We start from the raw sequence: 17015 nt of genomic DNA, 5'->3' as shown, positions 1-17015 counted from the left end.
AGCCAGCATCGTGCCCATAGTGTACGAGTCTCATCAGTAGGACTCAGAATCATTCGTTGAGGGACCTGAAACAAGCTTATCTTCCCTAAACAGGAGCTCATTAAGATCTCCTGCTTGCTGTTTTTCATTCTGCACAATGGCCACCAATGCCCCCCAACTCTGCCAACCTCACCCCCACCCGGACTAGCTTAAATAGCAATTAATTAACTTTTAATTAATTAGAAACAAATCTCGTCTGCATGCTGAGCACAGCGGCTGGGCACTGAAACAGTTACATTGAACAAGCACATTTCAAGAAAACCTTATTTTTCCACCCACCAACACAGTCACTCATTCACACGCACGCACACACACACAGAGTTACTTTCTGCCAGATGGCAGTGATGATGAGGATGGCTGAGCTCAGTTGTGGAGTATAAGTGCCATTTTTAGCAAGGTTAGCATCTTATACAAGCATCACCCTGTGTGTTGTGGGGCTAATCCTTAAAAAAACCACAAAGGGTGGCATAAATCAGTGTTTGGAGACAATTCTGTGTGGTGTTTCAAAGACGAGTTTGCACATGGACTTATGGTCTGTGAAGAGACCTTGTCCTCCTTATTACAAGGATAAGAATCAGAAGGATCTTGACACTGGCTTTAATTTTATTGCAGTCTAAAGATGTTTTAGAAAAAAGTGTTTTGTGTTTTAAAAAACGTCCCAGCAAGTACATTGCCATCCAACTGGAATCCTACAGTCAGTGGTTCTGATTTATTTTTGGACAAGTCATTCTCTCTTATGTTTATTTATTTCCGTTAAATGGGGACTCCTACTGCAATATCCTTGCTAAGAGAAGAAAGGGAGAGAAGGCAGATGTAAAAAAACCTGAGAAGTGAAGCTCAATTCGGCAGTACATTTTCTCAGCTGGTCATTTGTAAGGTTGTTGACTCATTGACAATTACCATATAGGATAAACATACTGTATGCAGGAAAAAGTGAAGCAAGGATACTGACACCAGTGGGTTATGAATTCATACTGGCATGACTATTTTAGGGACTGATGTTAAGCACAGAGATAGACCAACAAAGATATGCACTATATACCTGTACTTTGCAATGGACTGGTGCCCCGTTCAGGGTGTAACCCTCCTAGCTATGCTCCAGATTGCCACGACCTGGACAAAGACAAAGAAAACACAGTGGGTGAGTGTATCTTTGCAACTATAAAGCATTAGAGAGATGAACATCCTTGAAGAGTCCAGTTTACTGTTGGACATTTTGAACATGTGTCACAGCTGTCCTTCAAGCTGATTTTCATCTCATGACCCAAGGCAGTTAGGCGCCTCCAACCAAGCTGGATCAAAAGCTGGCACCGACAAAGCAAATGCAAACGGGAGTGCATGGAATGCCACTGATAGTGCTTCTGGGTGTGGAATCTACAGGGTCTGTGACAGAAATAATGGTCTAAGTCAGCCTTGTGAGTGATCCAGGTCAGCCACCAACTAGCCCTGAGCCTACTCTCAACCATGCTGACTCTGCAGAAGAAAGCCGGCACCTTTGTTTTTTTGGATGTGGGGGTAGGGTCCCAGTCTCACACATTGCAGCACTGCTGGGAGTAAAACTCCCTCTTTTTCCATGGGAGGCGATCTGGTTTCTGTCCGCTCTCACTCCCACCCTACCCCCGGGGGAAGATCTGGGGGGCTCACACTCTTGGTCTTGTGTGTCAGTGCTTGGTTGCGTATCTTTCGGCTCCATGTGTTGGGCACTAGATTGCATGTCCCCCATTACCCACTTCCTGTGTGGGCTTCCACAGCTCAGTTTACACACTTCCTGCATTCTTCATCATTGCCATCAACTCCTACACCCCTCTTGATTCACTGCAGCCTCCAGCTGCACACTCCTCTCACTCCACACAGACACTGTGTAAGCGCAACCCAGAGTCCATTGGAAACACACAGGAGGAATGGAGTCTTTCCTTGACAGGAGTAGCTGCTGTCTTGTCTGCATTCAGCAATAAAGAAATTTTAGTCCAGAGTCCAAGGCCTGCAGGACCAGTCCTATGGAAAACACACAGGCTGAGCCAAGCTGCAGGGAACAGCAGCTGGCCTCATATGACCTCCAGCTTTGTCCCACATGCGGGACTTATGTGTGCCAAGGGCCAAGAGGGGGAACACTAACTCAGCTGCATGGAATGGTTCCGTGGGGTTGTGGGTTCTAAGAGACCGGATGGGTCAGGGAAGTTGATCTCACCCTGGAAGCTTTGCCTAGTGGCACTTACCCCAGGGAGCCCTTGCTGGCTGCTATTCAAGCTGCTTTCCTTCATGAACCCATTGACCCAGCCATTCTCTGCATTCCAGACCCGTCTCCATGTGAAACAATGGTCCTGGAAAGGCCCCCGAAGTGGCTTGGCCAATGCCCGTGACACCTGGCACTACTCCAGAACACCTACTGCTGAGCAGGACTTATGGCTTCAAGGGCACCGTGTAGAATAGCAATTTAATAGTGGGACCTGGAGGCAAAGGTTGCGGGTTCAAATGCATGGAGGAGTTCTATTTTTATTCCACTGAGAAAAGGGATAAATCTGAATTTCGGTGAAATATCCTGCACGAATGGTTTATGTGTAAAACCAGGTTTGTAAGCTGTTTGGAAAAAAGGTCTGTTAAACAGCTAAACAAGGTTCTATTTAAACTACCTATGCAGTCATTTATTCGAAAGTGTTGATGTCATAAACGTGGCATAAACTGCATTAGCTAAAGGTAATAAACAAAGCGCAACATTTAAGATACAAATGAATGTAGAGAAATCATGGCTACATTTTATTTCCAGTGCCTTTTCAGCAGTTCAAATACAAATTCTTTGTACGGTAAAAATACCCCAAAGGTTTGTCACTGTTGCCCGCACCTACTAGAAGAGACAATGGAGCCTGTCTTGAAGCACAGAGCAGGCAGCAAAGGAACTGGAATGTCACACAAATGTGCTGAGACAATAACAACTGTGTGCAAAGTACTGATGTTGCCTCTTAGCTGCGAATGAAAGGGGCCCGCGGACACGTATTACAGCTGTTTTGCACTGCTGTTACCAAGAGCCCTAAATTTCACACATGAGGAGCTGACACATGGGGGGAAGCTTGGCTGGACCATGTGTCACAGCTCCTGTCCTACAGAACACAAATATACTGCTGTGTCAGTGGTGGAAGGACAGCCTTCCAGGCAGCTCAGAAAATGTGCTGCATGTTCAACGACATCCTGTGCCAATGCTTTAATGTTTTAACTAAAAGGGTAAAGTTCAAAGCAAGTTCTCCCATACCTTCCTCAATTATTCAAGGTGGCATCACCAATATATAGACAAGAAGAAGGCAGCAGAAGAAGAACAGAAATGTTCTACTTGTGACAAATCCCTCACGTCCGTAGTTCTTGTACCCAAGTGGACCTGAAGCACAAACACTACTACAAGGCTAACACCCCATACTGGAGAAATTCACTCATATCATGAGCCCTGTAGCAATAGTGTTGTGTTTTGTACCAAAATCGCTCTGTACGAAAGACGTGGGCAATGGTTCTAAGATGTTCTGAGAAGAGCTTTTCAGTGCTGCTACAGAAGTGAAGGAGTTGGCAGTGGGAGTGGCAGAAGGCAACAATGGTAGTCAACACTTCAACGTAGACGTGAGCCTCTGCTACATGGTAGATTGAGGGGAGGCTTCAGACCCTGTACCAGCCACAGTTACATTAGGTCTGTCTGGGCCAACAGCCATTTTTGCTGTTGAGTTTAACTCAGACACTACCTGTGCTCACCTGGGTCTGGGAATTTCAGACAGACAGGTGAACTGCATTATTTATAGCAGCTGAATTAAATCTAACTGAGAGCTCTGGAGTCATTACCCTTTCTTCTCTTGCACTCAGAGACACTTTGACTTTTGTTAGTTGTAAGACTACACATGTATACATTCTCCTGGTTACGAACCAATCCATCTTTCCATGGATTCAGTCCCAGATGCTAATTTCACATTCTGACAATGTTCCGAACCACAGGGTGGTCGACAGAAATTCAGGGAGAAGAATGTTCCGTGAAGTTTCCAAACTTCTCTAAATGACTAGGGTCTTTGTCAGTACCAGTATAACTTAAACACTGTAGTTCATTTATAAGCATTGCTTTATTCTTTAAAAAAGACAATCCATATTTGCTATGGGGCGAATTACATTCACCCTTGTTTGACTGTGTAGGATGGTGTAAGCAGGCTGTATAGAGTACCAATAAGTCCAAGGGGGGTGGGGGCAGGACAAAACCCTGAGTAAGCCAAATGTGGAACATGGCAGCCAGCAGTTGTCAAGGAAAAGCTGTGCAAGTCATTTCACATCCATCTATCTTTATTAGCCGCATAAGGGTCCCAGGCTGGGAGCTCTAATGATGGGCCCCCTTTCTTTCATTTATGTACATCGAAAGCGATTAATGACATCTCTTAAGCTTGCTTATTATGAAGCCACTGATGGATTTCATTAAAGTTCTTTTCAACTTTAAACAAAGTGCTAAAATTTAAATCCCTTCCCACAGATTTTCCACTTTGGGGACGTCAAGCATTTAAAACAATTTTTTCTGAGTCTTAACTATTTTTGAGTGAGGATTTCAGTGAGAAAATTTTCTTGCCAGCTAAGTGAACAGACCAGAATTCCAAAAGTTCTCCTACTGAAACAAAGTTGATGGAGACAGAAAGGGGTCCAGTGCTTTTGTATACCTTGACGACAGGCATTAGATAGGACAAATCAGGCCAGGTACATGCTGTTTGAAAGCTAGAAGCAAGGCCTTTTGGTTGACATACAGTACACCCTAGTAAAGTTGACCGATAGCAAATGCATTGCAAAAGGTAGCAATACATTTACTGTGGAACTACTCTACTCTGTTAACCAGTTTGATTGAATGGGTCAAATGTGTCAAAATGAAAATAACAGAATTACATACAACACTCCTAAGAGGACCCTTTGAGTCAATTTAAACGGAGACAGTGTGCATGCAAAATACACCACAAAAGATTTAAAAATGATGATTGTTTCTGATTGGGGGGGTTCGGCAGCATGGCGGCACAGCGGTGCAGTGGGCTTGGTTGGTCCTGCTCTCTGGTGGGTCTGGGGTTCGAGTGCCACTTGGGGTGCCTTACGATGGACTGGCGTCCTGTCCTGGGTGTGTCCCCTCCCCCTCCGGCCTCGTGCCCTGTGTTACCGGGTTGGGCTCCAGCTTGCTGCAACCCTGCTCGGGACGAGTAGCTTCAGCCAATGTGTGTGTGTTTCTGATTGTGTATATGGGTGCTGCTTTAATATGAATTTGAACATCTGACAATTTTGAGTCCTGAGATCTTACTGGTTTTTTAAAAACACTGGATAGTTGAGACTATATGCTTAACTTTGAGAGTATTGCATAATAAATGAGAATGTATTCGGGTTTAGAGAACACTAAAGGTTTAAGAATATGGAGGAAGAAACAAAACTGTTCTTTTGTGTGGTTGACCTATTCACCCTGAATAACATCACTTTACCTACATATTTGTGTGTGTGATTGATTTTAGGAGGATTTTCTCCGGCATCATTGTACAAAGTATGACAAAAAGACTGTTTCTGTGTAAATACAGAAAAGTAACAGAAACTATGGCCTGAAAACAATGAATAGCACAGCTGGGGCAAATCAACAACAAACAAATCTACTGTGCTTTCTGTCCTCTTGATGGTTTATCTCACTTTTATAAATCAATAAACATGCAAACTGAATCCACAATGGAACTGGAAGGAAAAAAGATAAATCTATCATCCTAACTTTGGTGTGGTATTGGGTAGCACTGAGCCTGCATTCCCTAGCATTACCCCCATCCTTCTTTAGCTGTTTATACACATTCATGTAGGCAAACCAAAGCACATATGTAAAGACAAGCCATAGTGTGTGAGTGACACAGAAAGAGTGTGTTCCACTGATGTATGGATGAGTGACCCATAGTAAGTAGTGTATCTAGCAGTGTAAGTTCCCTTGGTGAATAAGGTGTGTGGGCTCATAACACTACATAGAGTTCATTGGAAGTCGCTTTGGAGAAAAGTGTCTACTAAATAAATAAATGTATATGTAAATGTAATGACAGGGGTGCGGTGGCGCAGTGGGTTGGACCGCAGTCCTGCTCTCTGGTGGGTCTGGGGTTTGAGTCCCGCTTGGGGTGCCTTGTGATGGACTGGCGTCCCGTCCTGGGTGTGTCCCCTCCCCCTCCGGCCTTACGCCCTGTGTTGCTGGGTAGGCTCCGGTTCCCCCGTGACCCCATATGGGACAAGCGGTTCTGAAAATGTGTGTGTGTTCTCAAGTGCTGTTGAACTGAACCATACAAAGCATGGTATACCCCAAACTCCATAAACTGATCTAACTTAGCAAGTGGAACATTTTATTCTTACACAGAAAAATCAATGCGCACATATTTAGCAATGTCATGAAATTTTAAATGCCGCACATTAACTGTGCTTTTAGCTGGAAGCGTTGGAGGACATGACCCAACCACAATTTAAATGAATCAAAGATTAAAATAGCTGCATTTAAACAGGTGTACACTGTGTACAGAGTAGCTGAAATGCAAGTACTTGGGTACAGTGCAGTAATTACTGTCACAAATATCAAGATATTAGGTAAAGCTTTGTGGGAACATAATGGTTTCTTTTATCATCAGAAGTAATGATAATTTTGCTAGAATATTATGGTCCCCTACCTAATAGGGTAATTTCACTGAACGAATTTCAGCTGTTAACTATGGGAAATCTGTACTGTATAACATTGTTTTAAAATAAATTACTTGACACCATTAAATAATCGTTAACCTCAATACAGTAACAAAACTTTAACCATTAATCACATTTACATTTGATTAAAATCTATAACACTTTGAATGTGTCTGTGAGTGTTTTTATCACAATACATGTAGTATCTGGAAATTTAGACTACAATCTTCCCCAAGGCTTTGTGCAATCCAATTATTTGTATTTTTAAATATACTCTTACATTGCTCAGATGAAATTAATATTCATTCCCAACTTTAATCTGATATACAGTTCCTGTGATCAACTAAAGCAAATCATGGTCTGTTGCAATGTCCTTTCAGTGATTATCATTAGTGAAAACTTTACTCACATTTTAAATCTGTGACAGATCTAGGAAACACATGGTCAAATGAGAAAAAAAAAATTGGCATGTGTGCCTTTTTACTTGATAACATTCATATGGCGATCAGGGACTCCAAAGAAGCTTACAATGCTGCTGTGTTTCACCAACTCGTAGCTTACAGTGGATTAGAGAACAAACTGTAGAAGTTGGGCCTTGACGATACTGCAGCATTTGTCTGTGCCTTCATTTTGTGGCATGGAGACAGTAGCAGAAATGATAGCCATGGTGTGTCATGCCATCTGAGGCACAATTACACATTGAAATGACCAGAAGTTCCTCTGGCGAGTCTCATGCTGGGTGTTTGGTGGATTGTTTTGCTCAGATTGTACCGTGGCATGGTCCAGTGCAGCTATCCCTCGTATTTTCGTGAACGGCCCGAAGAACACGTCTTTTATCATTTATCCTCATGGAAGATGTCTTTATAGCAACAGACATTATGTATTTTTACCTAGTTACATTACAGGATATTTTCTGTAAGCACTTGGGGCTACAGTAAGTACTGTGAAGAAACAACTACATTTTGGTTGGAAAGCTTTCGACCACAATCCCACTTCACTAGCCTCCCGTCCTCCGCTTGCCCCTGCTATAGCTCTTTCGGTGGTGACAAAGTGGATCCAGACTGATGCAATGAAGACTTGGCTTCTAATTTCATAACGCTGCAGTTAGGGTTTATCATTGTCTCTCGGAACACTACAGTTCCTTTGAATAAATATTATATTTTCACTGTCAGTGGCACTGTCAGCTTTTCATCTGGATATCCATCCTTTTATTTTCATTAACCGCTTGTCCTGATCAGGGTTGTGGAGATCTGGAGCTTATCCTGGAATCACTCAGTGAATGGATATCCTGTCTGGGTTGTACCCTCCCTAGAGTAGTGCCCTACACTTCTGGGATAGGGTCTGGACTGACACGACCCTTCCCTAAGAAAAGCAGTCATCAATAGTGAGTGAGTCAGTGAGAAGCTGGGAAACAGTTCTTTAAACAAAAAATCCTCTACTAATGCAGATTATTAGAAATTCAAGAACTTCTGTGGTTGTTTGAAATATTGGAATTGTCTGGAATATTACAATCTCATTCCCCAACTAACAATCACCCAAGAGAGAAAATTAAATTTCAGTGCTAAAGCTGAGAGTTTCACTGAAGTTTGATTCTGATCTCATGTTTTTTTCTTTTTCCCCCTATGGGTGATTTATGGACGTTTGAGAAATATATAATTCCTAAACTGACATTTTGATTTACAGTCTGAAATAATGCACTTCTACCACTTTCTTTTGGGACTTTCGCTTTGATTAATTTATGTATCTTTACCTGAGGAACAGCACCTAATAAAACAGATGAGGAACCATATTAAATTTAACGACTGCCTTTTAAAAATCTGCTGGTGTAATTAATTTGCACACTAGTGCCCTGAAACGATGCAGGCCTTTAAATCCACTGTGTACTTTTAGAGAATGACTGCTATTAAATGTCATTGTGTGGTAATAAAAATTTAGCTTCATGTTACTCAGTGTAAAATGATATCAGAACTGTTACTGGTGTGTTCACTGTACGGCTAACTTAACTCAGTCATCAGTGGCACTTCCTTTGTACAGTTGCAGCCTTAGTCTGATGTAGTACAACTGCAAAACTTTACATTTAAAATGCTGGAATTTTATTATGTCAAATATATATGAAGGATGTGCTGATTAGGGATTATGCCCTATACTTCACTATAGCTGTGTGCCAGTAGACTGACTGCAAATATGTGCTGCTTACACTTCCCTGGGCCCTCGTGTTTAGCATGTGCGTTCATGCCTTGGTGCCCATTGAGAAAGACTGTTTCTGTCTATTTCTGTCCACATCTAACTCTGTAATTATACATTTGAAGCCAAGAATAGGAGAAGTAAAAGGAAGGGCAGGGGCAGGGAGATGGAAGCCACTGTAGAAACCTTCTATGGAATGGGCAATAGAACAAGTGTGTAAGCACCTCCTTATGCAGGAAACAAATAATATCATTTTGGAATTTATGATTTAATTGCCAATTAGTGCTGTGTTATGCATGGAGGTAATCTCTGTACCTGTTTGCTTAGGTTAATATAATCATGACTCACACTGCATTCTGCTCATTAGTCATTATGTACTAAAGGTTGCTGCTTCCTTCTAGTTTAATACTTTGTTTAGCATTCCTCGAATCTGGACGATTACTGCATTGCTGAAGGATCCATAATACTTGTGAGTCACTCTCTAACAACAGTTTGCCAAATTAATTAATAATCAAAACTAATGACAAACCATGATGAAACAGGATAAGGCTTAGAAAAACACAGATTAAATTTTGATAAAGAAGAAGGGATGACTAATGTATCTGCTTTGGATGAAAACCAGCTCCCAGTTAGGGGGTGGGGGCACACCCACTTGGTGCATAAGACATGGAAAAATCTATGGTTTGCCACTTGTTACGCCTTCATGCCGGACAACTGCACCTGTAGCAGGTCAAGGGATGGGCTAAGGATGGCCCCAAACTCACCGGCTCGTGGAACCCTGTTTGAGCCACTGCAGCTACCCAGCAAACCACGATCTTGCCTCCTTGCGAACCCCGTATGCCCCATGTTTTGCTCTTCTGGCTTTGTTCCTTTTGCATCATCTCTTGGACCCCGTTTACCGGCTATTCCCCTTTACCGGCGTACGCAACTCGGCAACCCCTGCCTGTTCTGGACCACGACTCTGCCTGCCCTGCACCGCCAGCACCAAATGAAAACTCACACACTTGGGTCTGATGCCCTTTTGTGGTTGCCATGACACCAATGAGGTGAATGTGCTCTACTCTTTCCCTTGCTAGCTGACACGAACCCTTGAAAGTTCCATTCTGACCACCCCCATGTCAATCACACAACCGGATTTACAATTCAAACTGTCAGGGTGTTTTGTTTGCTGCTTGTTAGACTGTAAGTCCCCTGGACCTCACTGTCCCTACATTTCTTGAGTGTCCTCCTGTGGCACAACTGTATCTCCTGCGCAACACATTTTCTTTCCATTTGCAGTGGATGTAATGTCTGAAATATTCATGTTAATACCTGATTAGTCAAAGATCTTGGCTTTTATGTGTCACGGAGATTACCAATGTCAAGGGCACACTGTGATCTTTTTTGCATGCTCACAGCAAGTCAACAATGCAGAAATTCAAACAATGGAAAAACAAAAGTGTGAATCCAGCAGAATCCCACTCAGGCTGTCAATGCCGTTAAAGCCTGACTCTGGACTGTGGCCAACAGTGTTTCCACCCCAAAGCCTCATTCATACTCTAAGTGCTTTAGACATCTTAGCAAAATGAAGATGTCAAGCAGGGATTAGCCACACTGGTGCCTGGAGTCAGTTTCTCATGGGCAATTACCTGTTTTCTTTAACAGGGTTCTGATCCAAAGCAATGGTTTTGGTGGAGCCTGGGCCAGGACTACACCCATGTGTACCGGGACGAGGTAATAATGGGGTCAAATCAGGGACAAGGATAAAGCACAATGTCCAGCTAAAGCATTGCTTGTTGAAGGACTATACAGCTCACCACAAGGGTTGGGCTCAACCTTACAAAAGATGAGATTGCTTTTAACCCCTGAAATGCATCTGAATAGATGGGTGTGACAAACATAAAACAAGAAGAGTATGTTAGCTGTGTTTCTGTGATTCATACAACTGTATGTGTATACAGATAGAGAGAAAACTGGAGAATACATAATGTCATTAGAAATGTTTACATTACTCATGTGCCCCCCAGTATTTATCATGAAAATGTGCAATGATTGTCAGTTGCACAGAATTGCGTCCCTCTGTAATTGTCCCTTTGGGATGACTTCACCTCTCGGGTGCAGATGGCCCTGTCAGACTGTGCAATACCAAGGATTCGGTTCTTGTTTGTATAGAAAACAAAGAAGATCGATGGAGCGTTTCACCCTTTGAAACGACAACAGCGAGGCCCCCTGGAGCACTTGGCTTCACAAGGGTGGGGATGGGGGTGCTGATAATGTCCTCCATGTGTGTAAACCACACCCGCAGTCCACAGAGGCACAGGATGTAATGTTTTCTGTCGGCAAAGGAGGCTTCGCCGGTGCCTGATTCACCCTGGGCACAGCTCCCCTTCCCCCACAGCACCATCCTAACCCCCCTTACTTGTGAGCCTTGCTCGACCCGCACATAAAGCGCAATACACACAGAAACCCACTTGTGGGAGTTGGCGGCTGCAGAGCGTAAAGATTTAGAGCTGCCAGTAGAGACTATAGTGCAGTCATACTAACTAAAAACTGTGAAAGAACAGAGACTTGGAGAGACAGAGGGGGGCATTCTATCATAGCCCTCCTTTGCTTTTCCATGTGGCCCACTGGGCAGCTGGAAGCCATACCTCACAGCCTATACAGAGCACGCATTGCCTTCGCCTTCCTTCTCCCTTCTACATGACCCTGCCATTGAGCCGTTGTTGGGCACTGCACGGATGCCTTACACACAGGCGGGTCTCTGCTGTGATGGATTTGGAGGAGGAAGCGGGGATCCAGATCAAAGCTGCAGTAAAGTCGCTCAAAATAGCATTGTTTTACAACTTTTATGCTCAGATTGATATTCTCTGCCCAATTATTTTTTTGACTGTTTTCATAATTACAGAGCTCACTACACAAGGTATCATTTTTTTAAGCCTACCCAATCAGCCATAATGGTAGCACCAAATGAAAGGGATGCGGGTCCACGCTATCTGTCAAGACCATGGCATCTTGTATAGTGACCCCGCCTTACTTTGACAGGCTGGAAATGTCTTAATGCTAAGCAGCAGAATGTTTCTTACCACAGAAGAAAACGCAGCTGAGCTACAGAAGCTGAAAACAATTAACAGTGTGCATGGGTGTGTATTTAGTTCAATGAAGAAGACATGGCGACTTTTCTCACTGTTCGGTGTAATGCCAGCAATGGAACATTAAAAAGAACGTTTAAGATTTCTCTTCTGTAGGACTAAATCACTTCTTGCAGTCAGTGTACGTCAGAATATTAGTTCTAGGCCCAACAAGTAATGAAATTTACCCATAAGGCATGTGATCAGAGAGCAGTGGGACAAGAGCCCTAAATCAGCGGCGCTGTGCAGGGCCACGCTTGCCTGGCGCCAGGGTGGGCATGGCAATCTCTGCTCCAGATGTGTACTGTTTATCTGTGGGTGGCCACACCACATGTTGCTGGGATTCGAAGGATGTCGGGGGAGACGGTACAGAACAATGAGAAACGCTGGTCTGTGAAACGCAATGACCCTGAAATGCTTCCGAAGATGTTCATCTGTAAAAACTGACAGAAGTAAACAGTTCGACTCAGCGCAAGTTGCTTTGGCATCTTCGAAGCCAATTAAAGAATGTGAGGAAAATGAAGGTGGAGCTCTTTCAAAATGTCCCTGCTTGCGCACAGGTGCTAAGGCATTCCCTTGAAGGCGCCGTTTGTTTTCGGTGAATTTTACACGCTGCTTGTTCCGAACAAACACAGAGGAACCTTCTCTCCTCATTAGTTGTGATCCCCTCATGAAGGCTTTACCCCGATCTGCATATGTAATAAGCAGTGCAGAGCCAGGCACTGATTTCAGCCCCACGTTTTGACGAGCGCAAACCGAGCTGTGTAACAAGCTCCTTTCGTCACCTGGGTTCGGTTACTTTCAGGCAGCTGACAATTAGCACCCGCATGCTGGAGACGCGGGCAGAACGCGGCGGAGGGGTTCTGCGGTGGCGCCTCTGATTCATTTGAGCAAAACTGCATGTCAACCTGAAGTGAGATGCACACATGTGAATGGCCCTGCTATTCAGCATAAACTTTAGGTTAGTGCAGACACACAGGAGTAAATGAATGAATGAATAAATGAACATTTACCCTTTGGGTTTGTCACTCTTGTGAACTAAACAGTGTGTTAAAGAGCTCATACTGGGGGCAGTTCTCATCCTTTGATGCATCCTTTCCTTTCAGAGTGCTAATAAGAGTTACCCTAAGGCCACGATTAACACCAGCAGCGCTAACCTTGTGTCACAGAAGGATGTAAAATGTGCATCATAAAGCACTGCCCTGCAGCTTATTAGACAACTTGAAACAGTTTTTCAAAATGGTTTCGCTTGTCCTCCAGTAGTTCCCCAAAAAAAGAAGGGACATAGCAGATGTGTATTTTTTTCATAAATCTAAATGTCCCAAACCAGACAATTGGCTGCAGAAAGTCGTGTTTTATGAAATCGGCTTTCCAACTCGTGGTTTAACAAAAAGTCTCCAGTAAACACAGACTTCAATTCACGCAACTCAATCGTTTATTGCATTTCCCTGACTTCAAAAAAGATAAAAATTTGAAACAGTGTCTCAGACTTTAGTACTGAAGCACAAGGGAAGAAATGTTTTTTTTTTTGTTTTCTTCTTAAAGGAGGGTCTTTTTATGATGTGGCTTCATGTGAATAAAGCTGCGAGCAATAAAATATGTGAGTAACGATGCCCCGCATCCCCCAAGCACAGTGATGTGGCCATGTTGACTCACTGAATTCAACTTGAGGGAAACAGGTTTGTTTCCTATTGACTAGAGATGCATTTAATCAGGCTCTATTAAACCTGAAAATCTGTTATAATATCCGCAGTTGTGTTTTTACTGCCAGCGCTGGCAGACTGCAAGAACGGGACTGTGGAAACCAGCAGAGCCGAGTCCCTTTGTTTAATTCTCTGCTGGCTGGAGCCGCACACATAAGAATAGGATTAATTAAACAGACAGCTGAGCTTAATTAGTGGAGTTGGATTTCTGCTTCTTTGCTGACGGGTCTGGTGATGCCAAGTCTCGCTGGTCGCTTGGCCCACAGCTCCATTTCATTTAACTCCTTATGGCACAGCAGCTGGACTTGGTGCTGAATAACTGTACCAAGCATGCTGACAAAAGCTGTGCTTTAGGGTTCATAAGGAGCCGGTGTGGGGGAGACAAAGGATGCTTTATGTTCATCATAAAAACCTATAGGTCTCCTCCAATTGGTGGAAAATGCATTAAAACAGTCAAAACAGGTCTGACAAAAAGTCACATTGGGCTGCAGTTTATGGAGAGCATATGGCATGGAATTAAAACAAGATGTTCCCAGTGGCTGTGCTGTGAACAGCTACCTGTCCGTTGAACGTTAAAGAAAGGGGCTAATGAGCTAGGAACCCTTTGTGAAGTGTCACCTTTGCAAACGTGTGAGACAGCCCCTTTGCCAAAAAATGTCAGCTTTGTGTCGAGCATTTGGAGCCCCAGCAACAAAACTTCTACTGTTTCCAATTGGCAGGATGCAGCTCCCCCGAGGACTCCACTTGAGCCAATCAGAAGGAAGCCTTGAAGAGTCACATTAAGCTCACCCTGGCAACTACTCCTTGCTACCTTCCTCCAGTTCACATGTCCTCACGTGGGCCTACCTCCCACTCAGGTGCTTTGACTGGACAAGGTTCACAGGGTGAGAGTGGTGGGTTGGTAGGGGCCAGATGCAGTGGGTGCCCTCAGAGATAGGCAGGCATTGAGGGAGGAGTCTCACTCAGGGCACTTTATAAGGTGAATCTGGACAGCAATGGTGGGATAAAGGTTACTCTACAGGTCTACACTCATTTGTCTTACATTTACATTTATTCACTTAGCAGACACTTTTCTCCAAAGCAACTTCCAATGAACTCTATGTAGTGTTACTAGCCCACACACCTCATTCACCAAGGGAACTTACACTGCTAGATACACTACTTACAATGGGTCACTCATCCATACATCAGTGGAACACACTCTCTCTGTCACTCACACACTATGGGTGATTTAGTCATAAATCCACCTGAACAGCATGTCTTTGGACTGTGGGAGGAAACCGGAGCACCCGGAGGAAACCCACGCAGACACGGGGAGAATATACAAACTCCACACAGACTGAGCGGGGATCAAACCCACATCTTCTTGCACCACCCTGGCGCTGCGAGACAGCAGCTCTTACCTTGCCTATTAGATTCAAAGCCTCACACAGACCATTGTTGCGGAAGCCAGGCTGGCAGCGACATTTCCCCGTATGATGTACAATTGTTTCAAGAAAGTATGTGTGACGGAAAGTGGTTAATAGAAACTGCAGCCTTGCGTTGATAAGATACTGCACTCAAGAAAATGCCAAAGCTCAGATGGGTTCAGATGGAGGCTGTATGGGAAGCCCCGTGTGTGTTATACAAGTCATTCAGTCCCTAACAATAGTCTCTAAAATTGTAAATAGATAGGGTATGCAAGGCTCTTTCTATCTTCACCCAGGGTGAACCATTCACAGATGTCTGTGATGCTTCACTCATGCATAAATTAAAGACTTTGTTTGCAACAGTCCTTGAGTCTCAATTTTATAGGACTTTTTCTCCCTGCTGTACATGGGCTTAGGTTCATGTGGTTTTGTGGTCTTAAGGTATGCAGTTCCATGTCTTATACAGTATCTTTAATCAGGGAATTTATTTCTGTTTGCCTTGAACAACATTTGAAAACCAGCTGGCTGAGACACACAACTGGAAAAAAAATCTTTAAAAAATGTAACTTGTTTATAATATAATTCTAAGATTGACAGTTTGGTAAAGTGAGCTAAAGATGCACACATTCCTTGCATGGAATAACATATTTAAGGACTCTTTTCTTCACTTCTTTCTCTCTTTTCCACCTGATCTTTTCACCCGGGATGTGCACACAGATGCACATATGCAATTTTCATGGAAACTCTATTAACACATTTGGCCATATGCTAATATGACCACACATGAAGTCAGATGTATAGATACCACCTGACCAATCTTCCAAGGAATAAACGCTGTGCTATTTTTCTAAACATGTATATCAGTGTTCCAAATGACAACATGACCATTTCAAGCACTGGGCAGCTTGGCCAAATTGTACTTTAAGGATAATCTGTCCATAACCATCTGTTCAAGATTTTCATCATTCCTCTTTTTTCCCTGCTTCTTTTAATAACAGCAATTAAATGTTTACTATTGCTGTGGGCATTTCTAGGTATCTGGGATTTTGCAGACATCTAAATACGATTTCAGTGCAACAGCTCGACGTTGGAGTAGACGATTAAGAAGAATGACAGGGCTGTGCACCAACCCATCTCCTTCACTCCACACCAAAGTCACCTGCAGCTCAGCATTCTAACAAAATGATAAATACATCTATTTTTCCTTGATTGTAGACTTGGTGTCCACTGTAGCCATAAGCCACAGATGTTTAAGATATAAGCACTGCTATTTAAAGACATAAGAAGATTAATATCATGCTGCCTGGCAGGTACATGTTTGGATGGGAGTAGGGTACTACATCCAATAATATTGCATAGTTTTATGTTTTTGTCTTTGATTCAACTTAAGAATGATGTTTAAGAAACTCCAAAGCCTGTGGAGCAGAATGATGGTCTGCAGGGTGGTAGCTCAGAGCCCCATCAACAAGGTGCTGATTCAGAGCCTGGTCTACAAGGTGATGATTCAGATGGTTCAGTTGGTGATGGCTTAATGCACAGTTTCAGATGAATGAATAAGTGAAAAATTTCAGCATCCTACTTAGATACAGTGGGGGAGCGGACTGGGCCAGGTCCTGCTGTCTGGTGGATCTGTGGTTCGAGTCCCACTTGGGGTGCCTTGCAACAGACTGGCATTCTGTGCTGGGTGTGTCCCCTCCCCCTCCAGCCTTGTGCCCTGTGCTGCTGGATTAGGTTCCGGTTTGCCACAACCCTGCTTGGGACAAGCAGTTTCAGACAACGTGTGTGTGTACTTAAATATTTCAAGCTCTTTGTAACAACAGGGGCACTACAATTTTCACAATTTTCACACACTGAAAGCACGTCACTCTGTTCAAGGGAATAAATTGTCCTTTGTCCTTCTT

This window comes from Scleropages formosus, chromosome 10 (assembly GCF_900964775.1).
Source record: "Scleropages formosus chromosome 10, fSclFor1.1, whole genome shotgun sequence".
Lineage (NCBI taxonomy): Eukaryota > Metazoa > Chordata > Actinopteri > Osteoglossiformes > Osteoglossidae > Scleropages > Scleropages formosus.
Note: the sequence above shows the minus strand (reverse complement) of the source record.